Source organism: Apium graveolens, unplaced genomic scaffold (assembly GCF_009905375.1).
Source record: "Apium graveolens cultivar Ventura unplaced genomic scaffold, ASM990537v1 ctg5264, whole genome shotgun sequence".
NCBI lineage: Eukaryota > Viridiplantae > Streptophyta > Magnoliopsida > Apiales > Apiaceae > Apium > Apium graveolens.
In genome coordinates, this window is record NW_027418896.1 from 71,026 (window position 1) to 86,009 (window position 14,984).

At 31.1% G+C, this 14,984-nt stretch overlaps 1 long non-coding RNA gene across 2 annotated transcripts; it reads left to right on the plus strand.

Moving 5' to 3' along the window:
* Positions 1-7,614: 7,614 nt before the first annotated feature.
* Positions 7,615-10,411, plus strand: LOC141702522 (uncharacterized). Of its 2 annotated transcripts, XR_012567165.1 has the most exons (5): positions 7,615-7,798; positions 8,077-8,343; positions 8,531-8,603; positions 9,312-9,454; positions 9,964-10,411. It is a non-coding gene; the product is annotated as an uncharacterized LOC141702522 (long non-coding RNA). The 2 variants fall into 2 exon arrangements; XR_012567166.1 differs by lacking the exons at positions 9,312-9,454; positions 9,964-10,411 and adding an exon at positions 8,864-8,906.
* Positions 10,412-14,984: the final 4,573 nt, after the last annotated feature.

A 14,984-nucleotide genomic window follows, 5' to 3' on the forward strand; every position in this document is an offset into this window, starting at 1 on the left:
CAAAATCTAGTTCCGAAACTATACGCAATTACTAAATGTTTCATAGGTCAGAACTCACTCAGAATTCTTATGTCTAAAACAATTACTTGATCCATAGTTGTTAAAATAAAATCAGTGCAAAAATATTTAACAGATTTCAAAATAAAAATAAAAGTGTGAAGAGTTAACTTAACTTGACACTGACAACCACTTTAACAATTTTTCACTTCACGCAGAGAAATCCAACCTATGTAGTTATTATTAAAAACAAACCTAATTAATTATCCTAATACACTCTAATACACAAACCAGACAAAAGATAATATATATATATAAAATTATATATACACAAAAAAGGACTCTAAAACAAAAACCAGACAAAAGCTAATATATATATAAAATTATATATACACAAAATAAGGACTCTAAAACAAAAACCATGCACTAAAAATAACATATACAGAGAGCTGCAATACAAAATCACCCAACATTATAAAATAACATGTGTTGCAATATAAAACCACGCAACAAGATAATATAAAAAAAACTAAATATAATGAAATATTATACTAACATGAATTTACTAAATGAGTTTTTAAAAATTATACAAGTCAATTAATACCATTACTACCATTTTCTAAAAACAAACATAAGTAAAAAAAAAAATTAAATAAACATGTATGTACATATACTAATAAAATATAATTAATAATTTCTACAATGAATAAATGATTGATCAATTTATAAAATATAACTAACAAAAACAGAGACTTATAAAAGAGAATAAAATCATCACATATGTCATTAACATAATAATAAAAACACTAATAATAATATCTCATAAAATAAATAAACAGTTACATATTAACAATCTTTAATAAAAATTATACACATAATTAACTAAATCACTTAACAACACAATTTAACAAAATCATATAAAAGGAGTTAACAAGAAATATCACATGTACATAATATTTCTTTTCACAAATCATTCTCTTTAAAATTAAAGACTACTTTTAAACAAAGGATTAAGTATTTAACAAAATATCAATGTATAATAAAATATATATATCACACATATATTAAGTATTAAAAATAACTTGAACATTACATAAATGAACTAAATTACATCTATTTATTTACAAAGCTAACGTAGTGTACTCCTAAGTTCCTAAGTTAATGCGTACTTATCAGTATCACCCTCCACTATTTTCAAAACTAACTCATATCTGTATTTTTAATGTTTAACTCATATCTTATCTATTAGTAACAGGTTTTCAGCAAGTAAAGAAAACAACTAAACGTTTCAAATTATGTACATTTTTTCTTTTCTTTTTTTTTTTTTAAAATAAAACACATTAACATTTTTACTACTGTATATATTAAATCACTAGACTTATATAAACATATATATTTATTAAATAAAACTAGTTTTTACAGACTGTGTTAGCGTCTCTAAACACCTTGTTTTCATCTGACATTTTTATGGTAGCTAGGTCTTTCATTCAACTAAGTCTCCACCTAATTTCAGGGTAACAAACCTATTTATGAATTTATTAAAAATCTGGAGGCGAACGGAGTTTCTGTGGAGTCGAGCTGCCAAGATGTTGTTATGTGTTTTTATATGTTTAATTGTTTAAAAAACTTTTGTTTGCACTTGATATTAAATGAGAATGAATATATTTGGTAAATGGTTGATTTCAATTATTATAACTTTAGTAAGGTATAAGCACACATCATTATTACTTGAGTGGTTATGTACTTATAAGGATGTGTTTGAGATGACTTATGTGATTGATTAGTTTTAACGCTGTTCTTTGTGATTTTGTCTGTGTTTATGTTTAGCTATGTCCAGTATTAATTTTAGAATTGTAAATATTCTGGTAAGGTTTATGTGTCTTTTTCTAGGCCCTATGTTACTACATTAAACATGACATTTGTTCGTGAAATCTTTATAGTAGATTGGAGTAATGTTCTTGTGTGTTTCATAAAAATTTCATGTAAAAGCAATAAATTTCCAATTTAAAAAATCACAGAGTGAGGACTGATAAATGAATTCTTGTGGTGATGGTAGCTATCTCACATGAAGCCCATGTTTACACTTGATGCTCTAAAAGGCCCTCTTAAGCGTGGATTTGACACTTATCATGCCAAGTACATTATGACCAGTTCTGTTGAGCCCGTTTATCATGTTTTTTTTGGTGGTATGATCTTCTCTTATCTTTTTGCTCTTCCCGAGGAGCGTAGGCATCTTGAGCATCAGCAGCACGCCAAGGAAGGCGGCCATTGATTGCTCGATTCAGGTATGGGTTGAGTGGTTTTTATTTGGGTTTTTGTTTTTGTTTTTGTTTCGAGATTGGATTATGATGTAAACTTATTGATTTGATGTGATTCTGTTTTTTATTGTGTTTTACGAGTGTATTGTGATGTGTAGAGTGTAGGAGTTGATAAGGGTATAATTTGGGGGAGGAAACCTGATTATTTTGATGTGTCTGTGATTGCGGGTTTCTTAAAGTTTGATTTGTTTCATTTATTTATAATTTGTGTTTCTGGTGCTATTTTTGGTTGTGTTTTGTGACTGGATTGAGATGTGTACACTGTCCGAGTTGATAAGGGTATAATTTGGGAATAAAGGGAAAACCAGATTAATTTTCTATTGTTCTAATTGCTTGTTTGATGTGTAGGATAATGTTACAATATGGGTTGGTTTGGTGGGATGAACTGCAGTGAAATTAGGGAAAATGCAGAAATGATATTTTTTTACAATGAGTTTGTGAAGGAAATGAGTAGGAAGGAGGAATGATAAATGTTATGTATTCGGGGGGAGGAACCCGATTAATATGATGTGATTGTGATTGCGGATTTGTTGAAGTATGATTTATCACATTTCTTTTGATTTGTATTGCTGGTATTGGTTTAGGTTGTATTTTGTGAGTTGATTGAGTTATGTAGAATTTAGGAGTTGATTAGGTTAGATAGAATTGGAGAGGAAAACCTGAATAATTTTCTGTTCATGTAGTTTTCTGTGTAGGATAAAGTTAGCCACTTCGAATTGATGGTTGGTTTGGGGGGAAGAAATTGAGTGAAACCGGGAAAATGCAGGAAATGATTTTTATGAAGGAAATGAGTAGGAAGGAGGAATGATATATGTTATGTATTGAGTACCTGGTCATTATTATTTGTTTTTGTTTGCATATTGTGGATTATTTGATATGTGTTTCGTGTTGGTTTAAGCTTGCTTTGAATTGTTTGGTTGATGTAGACTACAAAGTTAGCCACTTTAAATTCATGGTTCGTTTGGTTGTAGGAAGTGTAATAAGATAGTAATGAAATGAAAATGTGTTAACAAAATTGAATGTGGATGTGAGAGGGAATTAAATGAAATGAAAATTGGTCCATGTTTTTTTATTAATCTCAACTGTTAAGAGCAAGTTTCTTTAATATGGTTCCAATTTTAAGGCTTAGCTGAGCATTTTTCCTTTTCTGTCCTAACATCAACTTGTTTACAATTGTTGTTACTGTTTTCAAAAATATTATTTAAAAAAATTATATGGTTCGTCGCGAACAAATCTGATTTGTAGGAGTTGGACCTTTCCTAGATTTTTCTAATCTTGTAATTTTTTCATATGACTAAATTGATATATTTTAACATATGTACGGTTGTATCGTTGAAAAAATCTTTTAAAAAATTATCTAGTTAATCGGGAGCAAATTATGTGTTTTGGGAGTTACACTTTTCCTAGAATTTTGAATTCCTCAAATACATGATGAATTTAATTATTTTTTTTGTAATTTTTTCCGATGGCTAATATCCATATATATTAACGACTGTATATCATCGAAAAAATAGTTTAAAAAAAAATTCTAGATTAATCATGAACAAATCTAGGGAGTTAGATTTTTCTAGATTTTTCTGTTCCCCATCATGCAAGATGAATTTGAAACTTTTTTATAATTTTTTTGATGACTAAAATTGATTCATCTTACTATATTTACGGTCAGATCATCGAAAATAATGATTTAAAAAAATCATCTAGTTAATCGGGAATACATCTCACGTTTGGGAGTTGGACTTTTCCTAGATTTTTCTATTCCTATCATGCAAGATTAATTTAATTTTGTTTTTGTAATTTTTCATGATTACTAAAATTAATATATCTTAACATTCTTATTATTGTATCTTCGAAAAAATCGTTTAAAAGAATTATTTGGTTAATCGAGAAAAAATCTCATATGTTGGAGTTCGACCTTTCCTAGAATTTTCTAATACCGTTTATGCAAGGTGAATTTGAATTTATTTTTAATATTTTCTTCTAACTAAATTTGATATTTTAAAACCTGTGTGGTTGGATCGTCGAATAAATCGTTTAAAAATTTATCTAGTTAATCAGGAATAAATCATGTGTTTTGGAGTTAGACTTTTCCTAGATTTTTCTATTGCTTTCATGCAGGATGAATTTGATTTTTTTTTTTAATTTTTCCTTATGGCTCAAATCGATATCTTTACACATGTATGGTTGGTTCATCGAATAAATCATTTTAAAAAAGATTTAGTAATCAGGAACAATTCCGGCATTTTGGAGTAACACTTATCCAAAAAATTTCTATTCTTGTCATGCTAGATGGATTTATTTATTTTTTTAATTTTTTATGATTGCTCAAATTGAAATATCTTAACATCCGTATAATTCCATCGGCGAGAAAATCGTTTAAAAGATTTATCCAGTGAATCGGGAACAAATCCCTGGAGTTAAACTTTTCCTAGATTTTTCTATTCTCTGTCATGCAAGATGAATTTAAAACTTTTTACAATTTTTTTGATAACTAAAATTGATATATCTTAACATCTTTATGGCCGGATCATCGAGAAAATCGTTAAAAAAAATAATCTGGTTATTCGAGAACAAATCACATGTTTGGGACTTGAACTTTCATTACGCCATAAACGGCCTTCTACCACATAATTACGTGATTTTTCCGTAGATAATGTTGCAGTAGTATATGATAATGTACCATACTGCAACGTGTTTTAATTATGTTAGCATAGGTCTCGTAAAGTGTTGCCAATACATATATTAATAAAAAAATTCATTTTTTTATTAAAAAATAAATAAGTAAATGCTGATGTGGCAGAGCTGGGTCCCCACACTACTGACGTGGCAGGTGGTCTCTGCTGACGTGGCAGGTTAGTCACCACATGTGGGTCCCACCTTGCTGACGTAGCAGGTGGACCCCTGCTGACGTGGCAGGTGCCCCATGTGGGCCCAATTCTGCTGATGTGGCAGGGGCCTTGCTGATGTGGTGGGTGGGTCCCCCATGTGGACCCCACCCTGCTGACGTGGCAGTGGGTCCCTGTTGACGTGGCAGGTGGGTCACACATGGGCCCCACCCTGCTGATGTGGCAGGGGTCCCCCATGTGGGCCCCACTCTGCTGACGTGGCAGTGGTCCCCTGCTAACGTGGCAGTGGTGAAGTATTAAATCAAAAATTTTCAGATATTTTGCACTACCAAGGATTTGAACCCAAGACCTCCTACAGAACAAAGTTGAGTGCAAATCACTACACCAAAGAGGACAATGTGTTTTATTCCACATTATTTAAATATATCCTTATAGAAATAATTCATTTCTACTTAAAGTAAAAGCTCTTTTAACTCCTTTAATTTTTTTAAAATAAAATTTTCGACGATCCGTTAGTACGGATGTTAAAAACAATCGATTTTAGGTGTGTACCATCATTATTATAATTTTTTTATATTTATTTTGCAAGATTTTATATCAGTCAAAGTAGTCAAAATAGATTAAGCTTTGTTTGCGCTACTGTCCCAAATGAAATATCGATGCTTTTAAAATAAAATTTCGACGATCCGTTTGTACGGATGTTAAGAACAGTCGATTTTAGGCGTGTACCATCATTATTATGTTTTTTATATCTATTTTACGAGATTTTATATCAGTCAAAGCAGTCATAATAGACCAAGGCCTGTTTGCGCTGCTGTCCCGAATGAAGTATCAATGCTTTTAAAATAAAATTTCGGCGATCCGTCCGTACGGATGTTAAAAACAATCGATTTTAGGCGCGTACTATCATTATTAGGTTTTCATATTTATTTTGCGAGATTTTATATCAGTCAAAACAGTCATAATAGGCCAATGTCTGTTTGTGCTACTGTCCCGAATGAAGTATATATGCTTTTAAAATAAAATTTCGACGATCCGTCCGTACGGATGTTAAAAACAATTTTTTTTAGGGGTGTACCATCATTATTAGATTTTTTTTATATTTATTTTGCGAGATTTTATATCAGTCAAAGCAGTCATAATAGACCAAGACCAAGGCTTGTTTGCGCTACTGTCCCGAATGAAGTATCAATGCTTTTAAAATAAAATTTCGACGATTCGTCTGTACGGATGTTAAAAACAATCGATTTTAGGCACGTACCATCATTATTAAGTTTTTTTATATTTATTTTGCGAGATTTTATATCAGTCAAAGCAGTCAGATAGACCAAGCCCTGTTTGCGCTACTATCTATTTTAGGGGTGTAGCATCATTATCATAATATAAGAGTCAAAATAGACTAACCTCCAAAGTGCACTATTTTTTAAATCTATTATTGATTTTGATTTTAATTATGATATTAATTTTGATTTATGAAAATATCAATAAATATGACAACTTTTTTTTCTTTCATGTTTTCTTTTTAAACAAAATATAATATGTTTAAAAAAAACTTATACTTTTTAAAATTGTAAGAATAAAAGTAAATTCATATATTTAGATGAAAAATGGAAGATATTCATTGTATTTACATGTAAGTAGGGATTTCTAAAAATATTAAAAATAAATTAATAAATAACATTTTTATGAGCTTTGATTTTTTTTTCTTACTCAAGCAAAAAAGATACATACTCGGACTTTAACAGCAAAATCAAAATCTAACAAAAAACCCTAATGTCTCTCTCTCTTTTCCCCCAATTTTAAAACCCTAAATTCCCAAAGCAGCAAAGAAGTCGGCCGAGAAGAAGATAGCCAAGAAAACTCAGGCGGAGAAGACCAAGGACAAAACCTGGAGTTTCGAGGAGCTATACGCAAAGGCGAGTTCGAGTTCCAGGACCTTTGGTGGTGGCATCAGCGAATTCTAGTAGCTCAAATGGAAAATCTGGAGACCGAAACGCTACCGTGTTAATAGAGAGTACTTTAAAGGAAATGAGAGATGTTGCTCCGATGAGCGATGCGGACTCTAAGACTACAGGTCTAAGCATTCGGAGACGGAGCAGCGGAGACGAAGCAAGATTAACCAGAAGCAAGGTTCTTTTTGAGGTGTCATTTTGTTATTTTTTTGTATTGATGATTGTGTTTTTGTGGTAATTTGAATTGTGGTTTAATTCCAGGATTATAAAGAGGTTTAGGTAATTGTAATCTCACCTTTGGTGTTCTACATGTTTCTTACTTTACTTTTCTACAATCTTCCCCCATCCAACTACTAGAGGAACGTCGATTGATGATACCTTTCACCTTACTCTGGAATTCAATTCTTGGTTTGATCACCGTTAATATACTTGGTTTCGCAAACAAGACACTTTGATCTGACTTTAGTTATACGTGTATAGTATATATTCACCTTATGTACCATCCTATAGCTTCTGCAGGCCTTCATCAAAATCAAGTGAAAAATTAGAACTTGATCACATCTGGTTCTACATATAATTTTAATTAGCCAACATCAAGAATCAAGATTAAATATGGGTAATTGTTGTGTTTCTTCTGCTTCTTCTTCTGTTAATCAGACTCCATATTCCACAAGCCACATCAGCTCAGGTACCACACAGTTATTCTCTCTGACTTTCTTTTGGCTAATCCATACATGTCTGATGATTCTTATAACAATCTCATAATTATGTAACTCTTGTTTAGTTGTAAAGTCTCTGTCTTTTTTACTTTGGTGTTGATCTTGATCATATTTGGAAGTGTTATAACAATTTAAGATTATGAATTACAACATGTTAATATGTAATCAACTTTGTTCATTAGATTCTAGTTGATGATGATTAGATTCCGTGGATTTTTCTTGATTTGCTGTAAATTTTATATTTTAGGAGGTATATCACAGACAATCAGCAACACAACATCTTGAGGAGGCAGCAATGTTTCTGGGAATAGCCAGTTCTCGGCATCAAGTGGAGGGTCAGAGGTGTGTCCTAGTGGTCAGATATTGCCAACTCCTAATTTGAAGGTGTTCACTTAGGCAGAACTAAAGATTGCAAGTTAAATCACTTCTTCCACTTCTGCAACAGTATCAACGAGAGCATCTTTGGGGAAACAGCTGCTGGAATATCAGTTAAAGAAATACGTCGTCGAGATCCGTATGATTACATTCTTGTTTTTGTTACTACATTATACTCCCTCTGTCCCATCTTAACTGATGTTTGACTCTCCGATACACATATTAAGGTGACAAAAGGTGAAAATTAATTAAAATGAGGCGGAGGGAGTATCTAGTACTGATCTTGTCCAGCCCACTAATAGTCATAATATGCAATTTCCTGTTAGATCTTTCTCGTTGCCAGAATTTAGGGACGAGGTTCAAGAAGTTGTCAGGCCAATCCTCAATGCTTACTATAAAGTAAGTCTTACGTTCTTATTAGAAGTTGGGTAGATATTCACATTCTGTCGATTTGTAATCTTGGGTGCACTTATATAATATTTGTACCCTTAAAAAATAAATAAATGTAATATTTGTTTTTATATATAAAGTGGATAAGGACTGCATTTCTAACATTAATTAGCAACTTTTGCCCTTAATTTTATTCATATATTATTATATCTGTAAAAGCACATGTCTGGACATGTGTATATCATACTCATAGTGAACTTTACTTAAAGGGAGATGTCAAATTTCTGAAGAAGTATTGTATCCCTGAAGTAAAATATTGTAGTTGATAAAAAGGTAAAATAGACCAAATCCAGATGGATTCTCTTGCTTCGGATGATAGTGTTTTTTTTCATGTGGTCTGATTTACTTGGTAAATCTTGAGCAGTTTTTTTAAAAATGGTCAAATCTTTTGGGTTTTTATTTCTGCATTATTTACATGTCTTTATTCTGAGTTGCTTAATCATTTCTTATCTTAGCTGAATACATACGTGAAATTTATGTGATGTAATACTTCTATGAATAAAGCATGAGTATTGTTTTCACACCTTTCTCATCCAAATCTTGTTAAACTGGTGGGACAATCTCATTGTCTTCTATACTACAAGAAAGGCAGTAGTAAGTCGGCCTTTGTGTCTTTAACCAGAGTCTGACAATCTCATTGTCTTCTATACTAAGCAGGAGGATGCTCTGTGATGCCACTTCCATGGGAAATACGCTTAAAGATTTTGATTGGAGCTGCTAGAGGTCTAACATTCTTACACGCAGCAGAAAAAAAGATAATATATAGAGACTTCAAAGCCTTAAATATTTTACTGGATGGGGTAAGTATAACCAGTACAGTAGGTTGGTTTGTCCGTGCCAACAGGGGCATAGCCAGTAAAACCAATTACTCGGTTCAAAAAGTCAGAAAATAAATTCAAGTATATTTAAATAATTAATATATAGATATAATTGCAAGACAAATTGTAATATTAATAATATATAACTAAGTACATCAATTCCATAATTATATTACAAGCAACAAAATGACAAGTTCAAATTAGGCAGAGTGACTGCATAATAACATCCATTATATTTCATTTATCTTGCGAATAGAGAATTTGCTAAGCAAGTTACTTTATTAGCATAAATAGATCAATTTGTCTCGGAATCCTGATTACTTTAGATTGTGACCTTTTGCAATATTTGAATATTAGAATCCTGATTAGTTTTTTTACAGTCATTCACCTAACTATTTTTTTCCGATAGTTCCTATAGTTTGCGTATTATTGATTTATGTCATACAACATAGCTAATCAAGTCAGTAACTAATGTCGGTAATCAATTTCAGCATTGTAAGCAGGAATTCAGCGTGGATTGGATCCTGATTCTGATAATCTATCAATTATCATTGAGTCGCTTAGTTTGACAGCGGACCTGAAAGAGAGTATTGCATTAGAAAAGGAAAGGATGAGAGTTGTGACTAATAAAAGCCAAGGGGATATAGATCTTACTAACCAGCTGGTTCGTGGCAGAGCAGTAACAAGATTCTACAGAAATGAGTCAAATGGACGTCAAATTTGTTAGCACAGCTGAAGAATCTGAAATATGTGCTCTCTCTTTTCCGTGTTGCTAAAGTAGCTTCCAGATTAATTAGTTAAGTTAATTGTGATTCGTGTATAATAGACTTGTAATGTTTGTAGATTAGTAGATTAGTTCATCAGTACTGGTGATATTATATTGTGATTCTGCTGACTTTGATTGGAAAAAAGTTCTATATAGAACTGGGATTTAATGTATGCAGAAAGTATATTTCAAATTTTGTCCATTGTTACTGTGTTGCAATAGGTATTAAAAATGTTGCAAATAGGTACTAAAAATTGTTGCAAAAGGGCCATGTGTCAAGCAGGACCCACATGTCAGTGGGCCCCACATATCAGTGGGCCCCACATATCAGTGGGCCCTACCTGTCAGTATCCCACATGTCAGTGGGCCCCACATTTGTCACGTTGCAAAGTGCCATGTGGCAGTCCACGTGTCAGTTTGACCCCATTTTTTTTGCCATGTCATTGCTTTTTGCAACATAATTTTTGGTGTTGCCCTTGATATGAAAATGTTGCCTTTGAAGCTTAAGGCAACGCCAAAAATACTAACATCAAAAAAATGTTGCCGTAGAAAATTTTTGGTCTGTTCCAACATTTATTTGGCTTGTTGCAACGTTTGTGGAATGATACAGAAGGCCACTTTTGGTGTAGAGTTTTCCTAAATTTTTCTATTCATGACATGTAAGATCAACTTAATTTTTTTTTGTAAATTTTTCGTATTACTAAAACCGATATATCTTATCATCCATATAGTTGGATCATTGAAAAAATCATTTAAAAAATTATGTGGTTCATCGAGAACAAAATATCATGTGTAGGAGTATTATTACTTTTTTTGAGTTTGATTTGTTCTTTTGGCTAGCTATTATTTTCCAATATTGCAAGAAGAAAGATAGTATCCAATAAATTAAACAAATGATTTAACGGAAACATATCAATGCTTTATGCTATTGCTATTGCCAACTCTTTCACTCCTTTTGTCTAGCCAAAAACTCATGTCTAGCCAAAAACTCAGCCTAGAACAAGAATGAGTTTAAGTTAGTTGGTGAGTTCTGATCAAAAAGATTGTGGACCTCTAACAAAAAAATTGTGGACCATAATTAGTGGTCCTAACTTCTAAGATAAAGTACATTTAAAATTTTGGTTGCCAACTATTCAATCTTTACTCCGCATACTATAGTTACAAATAATATCATCTGAGCACTAATCTTTTTTGGTGGAAAAATTGAATATAATATGTCAATTTGGACTATAAATTAAAAAAACAACAATATTTTAATCTTGTTTTTGTTGAGGCACCAGGTCTTACATAGATCGTTTTTTGAACATAAGGGTACATCTACAATTTGTAATATGTAAAATGCAAAAATGGTACCGAGTAAATTTTAATATACTACATAATACAAATCCTAGATTTTGGTCGTCCCTATTTTAGCAATCACAACCTTAAAATTTAAAACCGTGGTCATGAACTGTGGTCACGATGGTCAAAAAAAAATAATCTTCCATTTCATTTACTATTGTTTTTAAATGGGACAAAATAAAACGTGCTATAATTTCTTGGATCTTCAAAAAAGGAATACTGAATAGTTAATACCCAATGAAAAATAAATTAATGGATTCAAAACATTTTTTTCAATTCCCAAAAACTTACACTTAGGCCATTAAAACACTAAAAAACACAAACTATAGGATGCTAAAAGAAGATTATTACTTACAGTGGAGTGGTCGACCTTAATTCTTTGGGGAGCATTTTCTTCATTGTTTCTTGGAAAACGTCATGTATCTACGAATGGAAATGAAGAAATATATCAAGTGCCCTTTTACAATGAACAACAAATTATAGATGAAAGAAAGATTACAATGTAAAATGCAAACCAAATCAAGTTAAAAATTAGTTCTTATTCACAAATGTAAAGTATTATTATCATGGTGTATTCACTTCTCTATAAAAAAATCGAAACACAAATATGATGACTGAATTTGTTTAGAAATTATCCACACTGAGAACAAATACTAAACAATAAATAATTTGCAATCACATTCAAAATTCAAATGAGTCCAAGAACTCAAGCTAAATAATATATATTTATATTACACACTATAATTTCAACAAATAACAAAAATGTGTATACATTAAAGGTAAAATCTTTGTGTTCATAATTATTCAAAATTTGACATCTCTATTTTGCTAAATAGGGTCCGATGATCAAGAATAAAGTAATTATCGGTGCCTGCATCTAGAAGATATCAATGTTCAAAGAACTAAGTTGAGCCATCACTTACCAATTTGAATCGAAAAAGTCATGATGGTGAGTATTATGTACACCGTTGATGTGGTTGATATAAATTGAGGAAAAAATAGCGAATGGGTTAAAACCAGATTTTAAAATTAGTGATATGTGAAGAAACTTAGAAAGAAAGCGGGAACTCGCGAAATGGAGAGATGACTACAAAGAATAAGTAATTAAAGAATCTGAGAAACATATACATATATTGAGCATTTTGAAGGGAACAGAATAGTCGAGAACGTACACGAATTGGGCCGACTCAGAAATAAAATATCAATGAACTGTCCTCGCTCTAGATTGGGCCGTAATTGTAATTTTACGAACCTATCCTATAGAATGGAGTTAAAGTTTAACAAAAGCCCAACAATCAAATAAGCACAATTTCTTTTTGATTAATTGCGAAGAGGCCCATAAAACAAATAAACTAAATATTCCAAAAAAATGTATAGAACTTACTCAATTTTGATTATATGAAAAGTACAAAGTGGCAAGTGGGTCATATCCACAATGAGATAGGTTTAGTCAATTTTGACTTGATTACTTTTACATTTGTTCAACACCGAAACACCAAAACGATTTTGTGATGCATATTTTTCTAGGTAAGTATTACAACTAAATCAACACTAAACTAATTACGTTAAACAATGAATATAAAAATCCGCCAATTAAAGCGATTGTTAATATCTCTCGAGTATTAATCCTCTAAGAATTCCATTATTTATCACTCTCACTTCAAATTATGTTAATCATATTTGTGTCTCTAATGAGTAAAATATCCCGATTTATTACTCCTATTTTCATCTAATTAATTCATTATATCTCCCGATTACATAAATTAGTAATGAAAATATAAATAACTCTAATAGCCATAATCAAGCAAATCATATAGAAAATTGTGCTAAAATTATATTGTAAATATGGCTTCCCCTATTTGCCCTATAAATGACTACTCACTAATAATTACACAAGTTATAAAGCTATGAAAATAAAAAAAATAGAATTAATCTAATAAGAACATGTAATCTTCAGTTTTATCACTAGACTAACCATAACTATATAGTGTCTACATGGTATGTATCTCTGATATGTCTAAGACTTATAAAAAAATATGATCCCTATTTTAATTTTACAAATATATTATTATTCTATTAAATTTATAAGTCAGACTTCTTAACCGACTATGATTCTCTAATAAAATTCGTTATTGTCTGGTCTCTCGAGTTTATAGGATGCTCTAATTGGATTCTCATTATGTGACCATCTCCGAAAAATATAACTCATAAATTTTGTGTGGGCTATAAGATCGTCCCAACCGGAATTCTATAAGTTAAAATAGAGCCCAAACAGTCTAAGTAGGCCGCATAACCCAAAAATTCAAAATTCTTAAACCAACAATCTCAATTAATATAATTAAGGGTTCTATATCTCGTGCATATAAAAAAATCTTTGGATTCATTCCCGCATCATATAATAAGATCATCTAACAACTTTACCTTCCTCTCGTTCTTCCAACATTTTAATCTAGTCCTCTTACTCTGAACTGAATTATCTTTTACAACCTCTGACATATTTTCCTTTCTCTTGTGCTTTATCAACAGCTTTATAAAAGTTCCTTGAGATATTGACCTTATTCCAAAGTTCTTGCATATGTGACTAACTTGAATATATGTATAACGAATCTTTTTTTGTATTATTAAATAAAAGATGATTAGGAAATTTATGCGTTGAGTATTAAATATTAATTATGTGTTGAATTATTCATGTTATTAAATTTTCTTCGGTTGGATGTGTGATTGTATTAATTTGTGTTTATATTTAGTAAGAATAATAAAGTTTAATTTTCATAAATATCAATATTATTATAAAAATTATTTTAATTGCTTTATAATTTCATTATATATTTATAGGATTTTATTAAATTTAAAAAATAATATTTCATCAAATATTCAGTCTCAAATTATTTTCTGATCGTAATTATTTGTTAACTCGATGTTAAATTTATTTTTTTTAAAAAAATTCTAAAAATTTTATTTTACTAGTTTTTTATTTCGGGGATTGGGAATTATTTCGATTTGTTTTTATCTGCGAATTGTATCGTTAAAATTAAAACCGGGCATCGAAATTCAGGCTGGGCAGGCCGGAAAAGGATACGTGGGCAGGCGGGAAAAGGATGCGTGCCCTGTTTTTTTATTTTTCCTCATTTCTTTTTCTTTTCCTCTCTCTCCTGTAATCTCTCAATATCTCTCTCATTGTCTCAATTTCTTAATCTCTCTCTATCCTCTATTCTCTGACCATGTCTCTCTAGATAATATGGCACCACCATCTCCCTGTTCATTTTGTTCGATTCAAGGCTCGAGTCGAGTCTATTTCATCTTTCACTCTTTGATACTTGCTTGCGTATATGTACGGGTGTGTGTATTTGTTAGTTGTTTGTGTTGGTAAATATACTTTTGTGTATTTGTTTGTTGTTTGTGTTG